At 42.7% G+C, this 16,863-nt stretch overlaps 1 protein-coding gene across 1 annotated transcript in view; it reads right to left on the reverse strand.

The window, feature by feature from the left end:
• ESR1 (estrogen receptor 1) overlaps positions 1 to 16,863 on the reverse strand; it is a 587,957-nt gene that overhangs the window by 469,333 nt on the left and 101,761 nt on the right. The window lies entirely within an intron of this gene.

Raw genomic sequence — 16,863 nt, forward strand, 5'->3', positions numbered from 1 at the left:
GAATCAATTGGAGAAGGACTCTCAGATTTAGAGGATGCGGAAAGGTCGGACCAACCTGTTGTCAGACGCTCATCCAGGGAAAACAAAGGTGTTCCACCCCCAAGACTGTCTTACCTAACAAAGTCAGCAGAAGCTCAAGAGCCCTTAACATGGGATGAGATTGAGAAAATGCCAGCAGAAGAAGCTGCTGAATGGCATAAAGCAGCACAAGAAGAAATTGATGCATTGCATAAAAATAAGACTTGGATTCTTACAAAATTACCTCCTGGCAAGAAAGCTATAGGATGCAAATGGGTATTCAAGTTAAAAAGGAATGCACAAGGAAAAGTGGAAAGGTATAAAGCCAGATTAGTCGCAAAGGGATATCTTCAAAAATATGGAGAAGATTTTGATGAAGTGTTTGCACCTGTAGTGAAACACACGACAATTAGAACACTTCTGAGCATTGCAGTCTCAAAAGGCATGCAAGTCAACCACATTGATGTGAAAACAGCATTTCTTCATGGAGATATAACTGAAGACTTGTACATGGAACAGCCAACAGGTTTCATAAATACAAAACAAAGACAGCTAGTGTGTAAATTAAACAAAGGTCTTTATGGATTAAAGCAAAGTGCAAAATGTTGGAATGACAAATTGCATGAAATATTGACAAATTTAGGATTTAAGCAAGGTGAAGCAGATAAATGCTTGTACACTAGGTGCAGAAATGGACAATATGCATACATTTTAGCTTTTGTTGATGATCTGCTCATTGCAAGCGAAAGTGAGCAAGAGTACAAGGACATTGTAAAATATTTAAACCTGAATGTTGAGATAAAAGAACTTGGTAATGTGTCATACTATCTTGGTATAGAAATTGAGAAACAAAATGATGGTTCTTATCTTCTAAGCCAGAAGCAGAAAATAAATGAGCTTATTGAAAGTTTAGGTATGCAAGATGCCCAAGTTGTAAGCACTCCCATGATCACTGATTTTCTGAAGGATGAAACAGTAAGAGAACCTTTACCAGATAACATCCAATATAGATCAGCCATAGGTAAGCTTTTATATCTGACTACCACATACAGGGCTGATATAGCAAATGCAGTAGGAATTTTGAGCAGAAGGGTCAGCTCACCTACCAAATCAGATTGGACTGCAGTTAAAAGGATGGTAAGGTATTTAAAAGGTACCATTGATTGTAAATTAAAGATTTCAGCCAATAGTAATCCAAAACTAATATGTTACTGTGATTCAGATTGGGCAGGGGATCATTCTGATTATAAATCCACAAGTGGATATATGTTTATGTATGGAAATGTACAAATTTCATGGGCCAGTCATAAACAAAGTATTGTGAGTCTGTCTTCTACAGAAGCTGAATATGTGGCCGTATCAGAAGCATGCAGAGAACTGATGTGGATTGAAAAACTTTTGCTGGATTTTGGAATAGCTGAACAGAGACCAATCCAGATAATGGAAGATAATCAGAGCTGCATCAGACTGTCACAGAATGACAAGGTTCAGTCACGCACCAAGCATATCGCAACGAAATATCACAACGTGCGAGAGCTGGCGAAAGAAGGGGTCATCAGTCTACACTATTGTCACACCAGTGAGATGACAGCTGACATCATGACCAAACCGTTACCCAGAGAACGTTTTGAGAATCTGCGTATAAAGCTTGGACTTTGTGTGAATTAATAATTGCATGACAGTTATGCATGAGAAGGGGTTTGTTGGAATGTATTGTATTTTACATGCATTGCCTGTCACCAATTTTTTTCTCTGTGATTACTCTGTGACCTCTGATGTGAATTACTTAGAGAGGTCACACCTATGCAACTTCCTGTGGGGGTCAGGCACAGCACATGGAGCTCATGTTCTCTCCTAACCTGAGAGAATCTATGGTGGTGTGAGCATCCATTACCATCTAAGCACATGGAAAGAGCTGATAATCCAAATGTATAGTATTATGTATATATAAGCCTGTCTGAATATAATCTAACTACAAACTGTGAGTAAACAGATGTTTTGTTACTTCAACTTTAAAGTGACTCAGCAGTGAATTATTCTGGGGTGAATGAGAGAGAGATGAAGAAAGAAATTAACATTTCTAAAGCTGAAGCTGTGTGTATAAAATCTGCTAATTATTTACTACAAATAATCCAACAAAAATAAGTAAATAAATAGAAACTCTGGATGTTGAGCACCTGATTCTCATAACATGATGCCTGTTTTAGTGGCCCTTTACCAGGAGAAAAAAATCTCTGCATGAATGCAACACGTGCTAGAGTGTCCCTATAACCTGCCCGTCCTCCAAATGACACACTAATTACGATTTATAACAAATTACTACTCTACCTATGAAAAGTTATTCCACTATTATACTTCCTCTGTGTACATCTGTATGGTGCACAAGCTGGCATGTTTGAACATATAAGTGAGATTAAATAAAAATGCTACCAACATTAAAGAATGACAACACGGATGTAGCAGCTCAAAGGACTGTTTGCTTTGTTTTGAATGTACAGGGATGACGGCTGCGTGGGGTAGGGGAAAGGACAAACCTCTGTGGAATGAATTTGACTTCATGCACCTCCTGTTCTCAATCTAACCTTGAGCTGCAGTCCTGCACCCGCTGCTGCCGGCTTCCTTACTGCGGCAGCCTGAACGAAACCACGAGTTGCAATCGTCATGCTGGCGGCGGGCAAAACAAAAGACAGCATGAGCCCCTATGCAGGGCCATAGCCCTGCGCACGCTGCTGCCAGCTTCCTTCCTCCTCCCTCCCCTCAGGCTGTAACTTCCTGTTTTGGAGAAGGAGGAGGAAGGGAGGTGGCAGGAGCACACACAGGGCTACGGCCCCACGCATGGATTTTATCAGCTTTTTTTTTTGTTTTGCCACTGCGGAGAGGAAGAGAGCAACTAAGTGAAATGTCCAAGCCACAGGCAGCTGGAGCTGATGCTGCCAGGAAGGGACCCAAGCCACCCCAGCCCAAATTTTGGGAACCGGTTGTTAAATAACAAATGGCTCTGGCGAGCACACACCACTGTATCCGAGGGTACTGAAGAAACTTAAGGAAATTCTAGCTGCTCTACTGGCTGACCTTTTCAATGCTTCTCTAGAGTTGAGTGGTTCTGGAGAACTGGAGAAGAGCAGATGTGGTCCCTCTCCACAAAAGCAGAAGTAAGGAAGAGGTTGTGAACTACAGGTCAGTGAGTCTGACTTCTGTGGTAAGTTCATGGAAATGCTTTTAAAATAGAGAATAGTAAAGTTTTTGGAATCCAATGGATTACAGGAACCGAGGCAACATGGTTTCACTAGAGGCAGGTCTTGTCAGACAAATCTGATTGATTTTATTGACTGGGTGATCAGAGAGTTGGATTGAGGGAGAGCGCTAGATGTGGTGTATTTAGATTTTAGCAAAGCCTTTGACACGGTTCCACATAGACAACTAATAAATAAACTGAATGCCCTCAGTATGGACCCTAAAGTGACTGGATTAGGGACTGGTTGAGTTGAAGGTGACAGAGAATAGTAGTAAATGGAGCTTATTCTAAGGAAAAGGAAATTACCAGTGGTGTGGTGCAAGGTTCGGTTCTTCGGCCGGTTCTTTTTAACATTCGTGAAAGTGTAATCCCCCGTTATATGGGGATTACTGAGTGGTGTCAGCTTTCCCTGGAGTCACTGGGGGGGGGGAGAGCATGGGATGTCCCTGGTTGGGAAGGAAGCCCAGCCCAAGGGGTGTGGTGTTGAATAAACTGAAGAAACGATGTAGGTTTCTTAGTTGATTGATAAGGGATGTGGAGCTGGAGGGGATAAAGGCTCCTGTTTGGGGGGGGGTGGGGGGAAGAGTGGTCTTTGGCTGGTTGTACCTCCGCTGGGACCCTTGGAGGATAGGGGGATCCCAAAGTGGCTAAATAAACTCAGGCTGAATTGAGGAATGGTTGCTGCCCCTAACAGTGGCAATTGTGATGGTGTGATAGCTTAGGGTAGGTAAGGGGAACCCAGCCCAAAAGCAGGAACTAGGCAGGGGAAGCCTGTTCAAGGCCAGGTTGCAGCTCAAGAGGTGCAGCGCTGGCAGAAGGACAGCCTAAAGGGTGTGTGCCTGAGGGAAGTGGATTACATAAGAACATAAGAGTAGCCATACTGGGTCAGACCAATAGTCCATCTAGCCCAGTATCCTCTTTTCCAAACAGTGGCCAAGCCAAGTCACAATTACCTGGCAGAAACCCAAATCGTGGCAACACTCCATACTACAAATCCCAGGACAAACAGTTGCTCCCCATGTCTGTCTTAATAGCAGACTATGGACTTTTCCTCCAGGAATTTGTCCAAACCATTTTTAAACCCAGATACACTAACCACTGTCACCACATCCTCCAGCAAAGAGTTCATTCGTTGAGTGAAAAAACATTCCCTCCTATTTGTTTTAAAAGTATTTCCATGTAAGTTCCTTGAGTGTCCCCTAGTCTTTGTACTTTTGGAATGAGTAAAAAATTGATGTACTTGTACTCGTTCTGCACGACTCAGGGTTTTATAGACCTCAATCATATCTCTCCTCATCCATCTCTTTTCCAAGCTGAAAAGCCCTACCTCTTTAGCCTTTCCTCATACGAGAGGAGTTCCATTCCCTTTATCATTTTGTAATTGGAGAAATTCAGGAGCAGCCTTGGATTATTACTAGCTTCCGGGATGGTAAAGGACAGGAGGTCTTGAAAATGTGTAAATATTGCAGTTACCAAGAAGATCAAGTTTGGACAGGAGTTCTGCTGTACAGATGGAAATATAAAAGTTGATTTACCTGCCAGTTGCAAAAATTCAGTGAAGTTGAGTTTGCATTAAATCAACATCTCTGGAGTGCTGTGTAGTTCTTTAGAAGTGGGGTGAGAACACTTGCTCCCTGAACTCCACTAAAAAGCCCTCACTTAAAATTTTCCCATCCCTAGATCTTTATTCTGGACCTTGACCCACTCCCAAGCTCGAACTAGAAGGACTATACTAAATGGAGAGGTGGAGTGAGCGAGAGTGTGATGCATAGAAAATGAAGAGAAAGTGATTTATCCCTGTGACTTAGGTCAGAGGTTGGAACTGAGCTAGTGGCAGTGAGACCTGGATTATATAAGCAGTATTGCTGAAAGGCTGTCTGATAAGATTTGTCTCTTTGTGGATGATACCAAAATCTGCAATAACGTGGACACCCCTGATGGTGTGAATATCATAAGGAAAGACTTAGCGAAACTAGAGGAATGGTCTGGAATTTGGCAGCTTGGATTTAATGCTAAAAAATTCAGGGTCATGCATTTGGGCTGCAAAAACCTGAGGGAACGGTGAAGAACTTTTGTGTACAAAAGAGAAGCAAGACTTGGGTGTGATCGTACGTGATGATCTTAAGGCGGCCAAAGAAGTAAAAAAGACAACAGCGAATGACAGAAGGATGCTTGGGTGCATAGGGAGAATGGCCGGTAGCGAAAAGGAGGTTATAATGCCCCTGTATAACACTCTGGTGAGACCTCATTTAGAATATTTTGTATAAGTCTGGAGACCACACCTTCAAAAAAAGATATAAACAGGATGGAGTCGGTCCAGAGGGTGGTTACTAAAATGGTCAGTGATCTTCATCATAAAGGGTATGGGGACAGACTTTAAAATATCAATATGTATACTTTGGAAGAAAGGCAGAAGAGGGGTGATATGATAGAAACATTTAAATACCTACATGGCATAAATTCACAAGAGGCGAGTCTCTTTCAATTCAAAGGAAGCTCTGGACTGAGGGTGCATATGATCAAGGTGCAAGGGGCTAGACTCAGAAGTAACCTGAGGAAATACTTCTTCATGAAAAGGGTGGTGAATTCTCCCAGTGGAAGTGATGGAGACAAAAGCAGTATCTGAATTCATAAGAGCTTGGGATAAGTACATAGGATCTCTGAGGGGGTGATAGGGAGAGTAGATGGCATGGATAGGCAGGCTGGATAGGCCATATGGTCTTTATCTGCCTACATTTTTCTCGGTTTCTATGTTTCTACTGAAGAATCTCAATGCATGAGGGCAGTCTCATCCAAAAGTATATGCATGGAGAAATGAGCTAGCCACAGTCCACTGTGCAGGTCCAGGAAAAACCAGAGTACAATATTGTCAACATGAGTGTCATTCCCCTAGGCAATACTATCACTGCATGAGGGCAGTGTGATCTGAAGCTGCAGACTCCCTCAGAGAAAGGCCAGCCACAGTGCACTGGGCAGGTCCTGGGAAGAGCACAACATTTACAGAGTGTTAGTTCCTAGAATGAACTGAAGAATTCTCTCTAGTAAAAGAAGAGCAAAAATGTAGAAAATAAATTAACAGAGCAGAAGGAGAACGTCTCACTGCAGCTAGAAAAAAAACCCCTTAAAATGTAGCAAATTGATGGACTTAACTCTATCTGGCAACTGGATGCACACTTTTCAAAGTTCCAATTTAAATAACTTCTTGGTGCAAGAGTGTCAGTTTGATTAAAACTCGGAACAGGAGAATACCAGTCCCATTTGACCTTTTTTAAGATTTGCAGATATGATCGAGTTTTATTGAAAACTCAGATTTTTTTTAGACATTTTGGACAAATCTATAGAGATGCACAGAGGATCCGTGGACGTCAGCTAATCTGCCCATATCCGGCAAATAGAATCAAATCAAACATAAACATAAAAAAAGGCTAGGGAGGGTGGGAAATGACCGGGGGGGGGGGGGGGGGTCCTTGGTAGGAATTGTCCCCTTTAAGTGGGAATTGTTCCAGGGGGAATTGTCCTAGGTAGGAAATGTCTTGGGGGGAATTGGTGGGTGGGAACTGTCCGGTGGGAACTTGCCTGACATCAGAAAATACATATCTACATTACATAACATAACATTAAGTACTTATATGCTGCATGCCCCTGTACAGTTCTATCACAATGGAAAGAAAAACTAGGCCAATCCTAGGAGACAAGAGTTTCATCTCACAAAATATCTAGACATTCACCTGCTAACATTTGTTAAGAACATATTTGTTGAAAAAATGAGCCTTGAGCAGTTTTCTAAAGTATAGATAGTTTCCTGTTTCTCTGATATGAATAAGTAGTGAGTTCCAAATCAGAAGAGCTTGATATAGAAAGAAGGATGTCAGTTGTTTACACGATTTGGCATTTCTTACAGTAGAGAAGTAAAGTAAAAATTAGTTCCGAGACGAATGAGAATGTCTGCAGCTAACAACTGAATAAACATTAACATATATGAGAAAGCATTACCATACAACATTTTAAAAATTAACCTGCAAAATTTGAATTGTGCTCACGCCTCAATGGGCAACCAATGAAGTCTCAGAAAGAGTGGAACAATTTTGTTGAATTTGTGAACAGAAAATATCAATATAAAAACTATTTTGAACTGTCTGTAGTCTTCTTGAAAGAAACTTTGAACAGCCAGTATAGACTGCATTACAATAGTCCAGCTGTGACAGCAAAAGAGATTAGACTACCAGTCAAAAAATTAACAGTTCAAAGAGTTTTCTAGTAGATCTTAATTTTCTCAAAAGAGAAAAAGATTTTTTTTTATTAGCTGGTTAACCTGATGATCCATAATAAACTGGCTATCTCCACCCCAAGAAGTTGAACTCATACTGAAGTATCAAGTGTATAGTTATCTTCAACTGAGAATACTTGGCCGTTCCAAATCTGATCAGGAGGGCCTATATATATTATTCATATAACGTTTTAGTTTATGAGATAGGACTCAGTTTTCAACAAGATCTAATATAGTCAGCAAAATAAAACTTTTTGCCTCACTATTCTCTAATTCAGCACCTAGTAGCTGCATCATAAAATTAAATAAAATTGAGAACAGGGGAAACTCTGAATGTAGGTCATCTTGATCTACATCTAAAAAGATGTGAGCCAAATCCTAATAATAAATAAGTTATGAGTAAAACGAAGTCTTATTCCTCAGCATTGCTCTTTCCAAGGAGGTTGGAAAAAGAACAGGAGATGGTGTGATGTCACAAAGCCAAAGCCGGTCCACCCAAGGAGGTCTTCATTTTCCCCAATGCAGCTGCTGCCATCTTGGCACACCCCAAACAATGTAATTGATAGGTTGGCAAGCTCCGCCTACTGGATTCAGCACAGATAATGGACGAACCACGCTCCTGCCATCTCCTGTTCTTTCTCCAACCTCCTTGGCTCTTTCTCAGAGCCCATTTTATCTCCCCCACCAAACATCCCCCCCCCCCCAATACATACTCTCTTCCAACATTAAGTCCCCTATTCCTTCAAGCCAGATCTCCACTCAGTTTGTTAATATTCCCTCACTTTCCATAGAGTCTTGCTGTTGGTTTCACCTCTGGGACAGCTACTTTGTTTTCTTTCAACATCATGTCATGAGGCCCTTGGGGAATCTGAGTGGGGTATCCAAATTCATTTGTTTAGACTCTATGGGAGTAATCCTCTAAATAAGATGCTACAATTTACATGCCATACACTGTATGTACATAAATCATACCAGCATATATGTGTGTAAATGCCAAAAATCAGCCTAAGTGCAATTTTGTACATACGTACATATCTCATGTAGTGTGTATTTTACTAGTAGGTATGCACATGGGCACTCTGGGTGGAGCATGAGCAGGACTTACAAGTACACATGCATGAAAGAGGAGCGGGACTCGGGTGTGAACATATGTGATGCTCTTAAGGTGGCCAAACAGGTAGAAAAGGCAACAGCAAAAGCCAGAAGGATGCTTGGGTGCGTGGGGAGAGGAATGGCCAGCAGGAAAATAAAGGTTCTAATGCCTCTGGTGAGACCTCCTTTACAATATTGTGTACAATTCTGGCAACTGCACCTTCAAAAGGTATAAACAGGATGGAGTCAGTCCAGAGGGTGGCTACTAAAATGAGCAGTGGTCTTTGTCATAAAATATATTGGGACAGGCTTAAAGATCTCAATATGTATACTTTGGAAGAAAGGTGGGAGAGGGGAGATACGATAGAGACATTTAAATACCTATGCGGCATAAATGCACAGGAGGTGAGTCTCTTTCAATTGAAAGGAAGCTCTGGAACGAGGGGGCATAGGATGAAGGTGAAAGGGGACAGACCCAGGAGTAGCTTGAGGGAATACTTCTTCACAGAAAGGGTGGTGAATTCGTGGAATGGCCTCCCAGTGGAAGTGGTGGAGACAAAAACAGTTTCTGAATTCAAGAGACCGTGGAACAAATACATAGGATCTCTAAGGGAATGATAGGGAGAGTAGAAGGCATAGATGGGCAGACTGGATAGGCCTTATGGTCATTATCTGCCTTCATTTTCTCTGTTTCTATAGAATAGTATAAATTATATGCATATCTCTGTCATTTAGGTGTGAGCACTTGCACCTGTGCTATGGCTGGTATAAGTGCTGTCCTTAAATTAGAGACACATATTTTACCTGTTACATCAGTAAGTATATACTTTCCTTTATAGAATAGGCACTGTTGGCCACCTAAATATAGTTGTACTGCTATAGAATTACCCTTTAGCAAGATTGGAATTCACTGAGAACTGCACAGTTCCAAAGTAAAACAGATCAATTGTTCTGGAGTTAGTGCCAGCAGCAAGACTTTAACCAAAAGGGTGGGAAAAGAATATACATATATTAAAAGAAGAGAGTCAGGGAGCTGCACCTAGGATTCGGCCAGTAGATATTAAGCTGGCATTGGTCAGCGTTTTTTTAAAATGCTAACCATCGGTAGCTAGATTAGCCCCCTGATACTTAGTGTTGGGCCATGTCCGGGAACCAGCACTGAATATCTGGGGCTAACAGAAAAGCCTGGTTGCCAGAGCTTATACGGGTCCTGGTTGATATTCAGCTGAGACCTGCATACGACAGTTATGCAGGCCTTAGCTGAATATCGGTTGGGACTCAAATTTTTTTTTTTAAATTTCAGCGCTGCAATCCCCCTTCTGGCCCCCTCATTTTCTCCCACCCTCCCCCCAGCCCACATCATGTAAAAGCCCAAGCCCCATCCCCACTTTCATAAGAACATAGCATAAGAGTAGCCATACTGGGTCAGACCAATGGTCCATCTAGCCCAGTATCCTGTTTTCCAAAAAGTTGCCAAGTCAAATCACAAGTACATGGCAGAAACCCAAATCGTGGCAACACTCCATACTACAATTCCCAGGACAAGCAGTTGCTTCCCATGTCTGTCTCAATAGCAGACTATGGACTTTTCCTCCTTGAATTTGTCCAAACCTTTTTTAAACCCAGATATGCTAACCGCTGTTACCACATCCTCCAGCAAAATGTTCCAGAGCTTAACTATTTGTTGAGTGAAAAAATATTTCCTCCTATTTGGCAGTCTAGGTAGCCCCCACCCCCCCCCCCCCCCTCGGCCTACCTCTGTTCCCTAGTGGTCCATTGGAGTAGTACTGCCTGGCTGCAGTGAGAGGTCATGGCAGCCATTTTCTGCAGCCTGTTGCAACAGGCAGGAGCGAGGAGGCTTTTACCTAATGTAGGCTGGGGGGTGGTTGGGAGACAAGGAAGGGGTCAGTAGGGGATTGTAGCGCTGTAATAAAAAAATAAAAGCTATGCAACTGCCAGCCAATATTCAGTGCCAGCATCTGCTTAGTTAAACAGGCAGAATTAGGACAACATTGGAGCTCCTCCCTAATGCTGTCCCCTTTACCACCCCTGACCTGCCCACTTTTTCTGGGGCCAGTCAGAGGTGATATTCAGTGGCAGTGCCCGCTTTAATGCCTCTGAATATTGGAGGCTAGGAAGTGGTAAGTGATTTAAGTGGGCAGGAGTCTGTCCTGCCCCTTAAATCGCTCTGAATATTGGCCAGAATATGTTTTACCACTGGCCCCCAGGCTTTGCAATGAAGAACACTGCTCTAGGAATTACAGCATCACTTCTCAAAGATCTCTCATTTTTACAGTTGTTGTCACTAAGATCTGCTGCTTGCTGCAGCCTCTGGTAGTTATTTTAGAAGTCGCATTTCTGATTTGGATGTGCGTAAACTGATACAAAAGTTACAAAACATAATAAAAATACTGAAACGCAATTCAAGCCTTATTCTAAAAAACACATCTAAATTCCAAAGCTTTTAAAATAAAGATAACAAGGCTCAGATCTGGTCTCAGAAGGAGACTGTGTCCAAAGGAACTAAAGCTAAAAAGCCCATTTACCAACTCAGAAGGAGAACAAACAGCAGAACTTCCCAAACCTGTCCTGGGGATCCCCACAGGCAGGTTTTCAAGATATCTACATGAGCAGGTATCTGTAAGGGATAAATTTGCAAACATTGGAAGTAGTATATGTGGATCAATTTCATGCATATTCACTATGGCTATCCTGAAACCTAAGTGGCTGCGGGGTCACCAAGACATGACGTGGGGAAACCCTGATATTCAGTCATCAGTAATATTTGTTGAGAGGATCTCAGATTGCAGAAATTATCAGCACTGATTGGCTTGTTAACTAATTAGGTTGTGCACATGAATACAGAATACAACTGGATTTGCTCAGGCAATTTTAGTCACGCTGTATAGAATCAGGGGATAACTGGTTAAGTTCACTGGCCACATAAATAGCAGTCATATCTTTGTCTGGTTTAACTTAACCAGTTAAGGGCTGAATGTTGCCACTTTTCCAGTTTAAGTGCCATCCACTTACCCATATATTTAAGGCCAGTACCAGGACATTGCCTGGCATTGAATATCCAGACATAATTTTGGTGGCAGTGATTAGTATTTTGAAAAAATACTGACCACCGCAAGCTGAATATTCATCCCAAAATATCTTTTCCAGACCATTAGTTTTCCCTCCAGTCCAAACCTAATGCTAAATTACCCAAACTGGATCCAAGAATAACCACCTTGTTTCCCATGCAGCCTGTTTTATCTATTTCTTCTGTAATGAGTAGGGGTGAGCAGGCAAAACAAAAATATTTCATCAGGGACGTAGCCAGACCTCGCCCGGAGGGGGGGGCCAGAGCCCAGGGTGGGGGGGACTGTTTAGCCGCCTCCCCCCCAGCCACCGCCACTTTGGACCCCCCCTGCCGACGACCCTGTTGAACCCCCCTCCCGCCACCAACCTTCCCCCACTGTCGCCACCCACCCGCCCCGCCGCCGCATCAGGTACCTTGTTTGCTGGCGGGGGTCCCCAAACTCCGCCAGCCAGAGTGATCAGCTGTTTCTGACGTCTTACGTCCTGCACCATGCATGTAGCCCCGTGCAGGACGTAAGGCGTCAGAAACAGCTGATCACTTTGTTGAACGAAGGTGCCGGAGTTTACTCGGGCGCTGCAGAAGACTCTTCGGCTGGCGGGGTTTGGGGACCCCCACCAGCAAACAAGGTACCTGATGCGGCGGTGGGGTGGGTGGTGACGGCGGGGGAGGGTTCAACAGGGTCATCGGCAGGGGGAGCAGGGCCAAATCTATGGGGGCCCAGGCCCCACATAGCTACGCCACTGCATTTCATTATGGCCTCCTTTATCAAGCTGTGCTAGCGGCTGCTGGTTCACTTTGAATAAGCTTTGTCGGCATTACCGCGTGACAGCCGCTAGCGTAGCTTGATGAAAGGGGGCCTCAGTTCCCTATCTTGCTACCAAATTCTGACCTTTGTTTTAAAACAAAGCATCATGGGTAGTGAACACTATTTCTCAGCAAGGCACACCATTCTTCAATCGTGCATATTAGTTCTCAATTGCACACACTATTAAAGGCACAAGAAAAAAAAATCAAGGTTTTTTTCCTATTATTTTATATTAAAAACATATGAAATGATAGGTTACATCATTGACATTTCCTGTGTCATTTCTAATGAATGGACCTCCCTAGTAATGGTTACAAAGAAGATTACCATCTAGTAACCTTGCTGAAACTCCTAAACATCCATTGTATTAAGAATCCATGCAGAGTTTCAAATAGCCATAATTTTTTGTTCAAAGAAACACTGAAAATCCTCTGTTAACATCCCTTCACGCAAGTTCATCTCTTTTCCCCAATTCACCTTAGCCAGACTCCCAATAATAGAAAAAAAGCTTTCTATCAAAACTCCCCTATAAATCCAACTGTTGCACAAAAGAGGTGTTTTTTTTAAATTCCATAATAGCATTCCTATAAAAATCAGCATGTTTCTTTGAAGTCACTTTTCTATCAAGGGACATTTTTCCATCTCAGTACTGTCATGGTCATCATTTGAGCAATCATGAATTATCATTATATGGGGGGGGGGGGGGGGCCTGTCTTAACTTTAAAATTTGAGATCTCAGTGGAACCATATTATCTGTCACAGCTAAAACCAGATTACCACCATTTCTTGGGCAGAAAGTTTTAATCAGTTAAAAGGAGAATTGACTCCATGTCTCGGCCTACCTCCCCTGCTAATTTCCTAAATTATAATTTTTTTCTGATTCTCTTTACACTTCCTTCCCAGGTCATTCAGCTGACCTCACTAAAAAATGATCAGACCAGACACAGAGTTTACTGTCAATCCATTAACTCCCAAATTCCCACAAAAGACCCATAAACTAAATCTAAAATTTGACTCTCTCTATAAGTTGGAACTTCACCAACTGTTGAATGCCCAGATATTGTAGGATCTATAAAATTCACCAAGGGGTCCCTGAAACCCCTAAGCTCACTGTGTCTTGTGGTGAAATTGGTAGGCTACCTGCCTGCCAACTGTGCCCACAACATGAGCTTGAATCCTGCATTAAGATTTCTGTCAGGTAGCCAGCCTCCTGTTCACCTCAGCCATCTATCCACTTTCAGTTGGTAAATGAGTACCTGTCATGAGGGAGAGGTGAAGGAGAAAGATGACTGGTGAAGAAATGGCAATCTACCCATTTAATAGTCTGCCAGGAAACCATCATGCAAGTGGCAACCCTTATAAGTTGTTCATGACTTGTGTAGAGGGCACTACTTTTACCTTTACCTTGTACTTCTATATTAAGAGTATCCAGCCCTAAAAATGTCTAAAATGTACAGGAACAGATACTGATGGGGCCTGTAGGCCAAACCAAATAACCCATATTTGCTCCAATAATGTTAGCCACCAGATATTCTAATTTTCAGAATGTCATGATTGATTAAATGAAGACCTCAACTATGTTTAAATTTAATTGCTACTTCCCCACTTTTTCTAAGTGTCATAAAAGAGAATGGCTGCAAACAACATTGTATAAGAGAGAACATGCCCCTTTTATCCACAGGGTTAATGCCGTTCTATTAAGTTAAAAAATATTTTACGGCATGCCAGAAATGGTGCACACTTGAGCAGGAGTTACCACTGGTGGCTGCGTTGGGCCGACAGTAGTTCTGGGATAGCAGACGCTTTGTAAAAGGGGCCCTAAATTTCCTTTTCACTATCAATATATATAAACGGCGAGTGACCGTACTCACTGCAAATGCGCAGTAGAGACTTCCCTCTCTGTCCCGCCCCCGCGTCAATACGTGATGACGGGGGGGGGGGCAGGACAGAGAGGGAAACTGCTCCGCCGACGTTGCTACCACTCCCCCCCCCCCACTCGGAGTCGCCGCCGCCACCCCTCCACCCGGCCCGGGCCCTCTCTTCCCTTCTGAACTTACAGATCCATTCGCCGAACGCAGCAACGCACATCAGCTGAGCTGCAGTGAGCCCTTCCTTCTTTGCCTGTGGCCCCGCCCTCCTGTGATGTAACGTCAGCGAGGGTGGGACACACACAGGCAGAGAAGGAAGGGGCAGCTCAGCTGATGTGCGTTGCTGCGTTCGGCGAATGGATCTGTAAGTTCAGAAGTGAAGAGAGGGCCCGGACCAGGTGGAGGGGTGGCGGCGGCGACGACTTCGAGGGGGGGGGAGCGGTGGCGACTTCGCGGGGGGGAGGGGAGCGGTGGTGACTTCGCGGGGGGGAGGGGAGCGGTGGTGACCGCGGGGGGGAGGAAAACCTCTATACCAGCCCGTTTTTACGGGCTCAACGGCTAGTCATATCATAAACTAAATGAGTCTTATGAACTGACTTGCATTCAAGCATCCCAATGATACAGTGATAAAGGCTGATCTAACACAGGTTCAAATGCTGGGAACTACTCGTTATCCTACAAGTCTTTTAAAAAGACTCAGGGCATCTCATTTTTCTTTCTACTCGACCATGCCTGCCTCAGGTAACTTTACAATGGGGATTCAATAATAGGCACATATCCTATGCTGCTCACAACTAGTCATTCGCTTAGGGAAACGTTCACTCCCATCACAAGCCAACAAATTATAAAAGGGTATGCAAATGTGCATGTTAAAGGGTGTGCAAAAAGGACATGCCCCTTTGATGTGCCCCTTCAGTGCAATGCCGGAAGCATGATGTCTCTGACAACATGACAACATCTTCAATTTTTTACCCCAGCTCTACTTCCTACTGACATTGGGGGGAACTCTTGGCTCTAAGCTCTGTCTCCATTATGGGCTTCTCTGGAAACTGGTTCCACACAGCCCCAGCACTGATGGCACAGCAGCAGGAGAAAAATCATTCAGACACAGCAATATTAACCGAAGGGAGTCTGGGGTAAACATGGCTAATCACCCTTTCCACCTTGGCAGGTGCCAGCTGTATACGTGGTTTATTTTTCTATTTGTGCTTTGAGGAATGCATAAATCCTGTCCGTTCAAACCACTGAAAGCCCAGAATTTATGTGTTTGAAAAGCGATAAGATTTGGGACAGGTTAGAAAGGCCATGTAAACTTATATGGAGAGTGGTGAAATCCAGCCACTCTCCATACATGCAGTTTATATGTCTAAGCAGCAGAGGCCAAATGGCAGGTGTAGTTTTAAGTGGATAACTTATCCATTCAAAGTTATCACCCTAATATGGTGCTCAAAATTGCATGCACAAATATGGGCACGGGCCCAATTTGCACATGCAATTTAATTGACAAATGAGCCAATTAGCGCTAATTGGGCACTAATAATCAATTATTAGCGCTAGTTGGCATCAATTCAAATTTACACATGCATCTTTAGGAACCGGGATCGATGCATAAATTTTACACGCAAGACCCAAAAAGGGAGCGTGGCCATGGGAGCAGCAAGAGCGAATTAGGAGCATTCCTTGAATTTGTGCACAGTGTTACAGAATAAGAGAGATCTGCATCTAATTTCAGGAAGTTATTAAAAACGCACTTGTTCAAAGAAACTTACAATAAGAATCCTCCTTAATGACGTAATTACTCTATATCTAAACCAACCACTTACTGATCCCACTGAATTGATTATATTAATCATATTATCATTTTTGATCATTCTATTTTACTGCTTCTTAGTATGAGTTATGTAAATCATTCTACAGACATATCTTCCTCAATTCTTGTATAGTAATATGTTAAATTAGTACAATCCTTTTACTCTGTTCATAATTATATCTTTTGCAATACAATGTAAGCCACATTGAGCCTGCAAATAGGTGGGATAATATGGGGTACAAATGCAGCAAATAAATAAATAAATAAATAAATGTAGGCACTAAAATTTATACCAGGTTTCAGCTGCAATAAATCCTCGTGCCTAAAATTGGGCCCGGATCCCGCTGCTAAACATTATTCTATAAACAGCACCCAACTTTGAGCATCATTTATAGAATAGCACCTAACATTCATTTGTTTTGTTGCCCAAATTTGGGCACCATTTATAAAATGTCTGTTTTATAATTCCCACCTTAAATAATTCCTTATCCCTTCTTTGTCCCGTTTGTTTGTCTTGATTAGATTGTAAGCTCTGTTGAGCAGGGACTGTCTCTTAAATGTTCAGTGTACAATGCTGCATATGTCTAGTAACGCTATAGAAATGATAAGTAACAATAGTATCATTGGCTCTCAATCCGTTTCCACATACAATTCAAACTCCTCATTTGACTTACAAGTGC

Source organism: Microcaecilia unicolor, chromosome 3, assembly GCF_901765095.1.
Source record: "Microcaecilia unicolor chromosome 3, aMicUni1.1, whole genome shotgun sequence".
Lineage (NCBI taxonomy): Eukaryota > Metazoa > Chordata > Amphibia > Gymnophiona > Siphonopidae > Microcaecilia > Microcaecilia unicolor.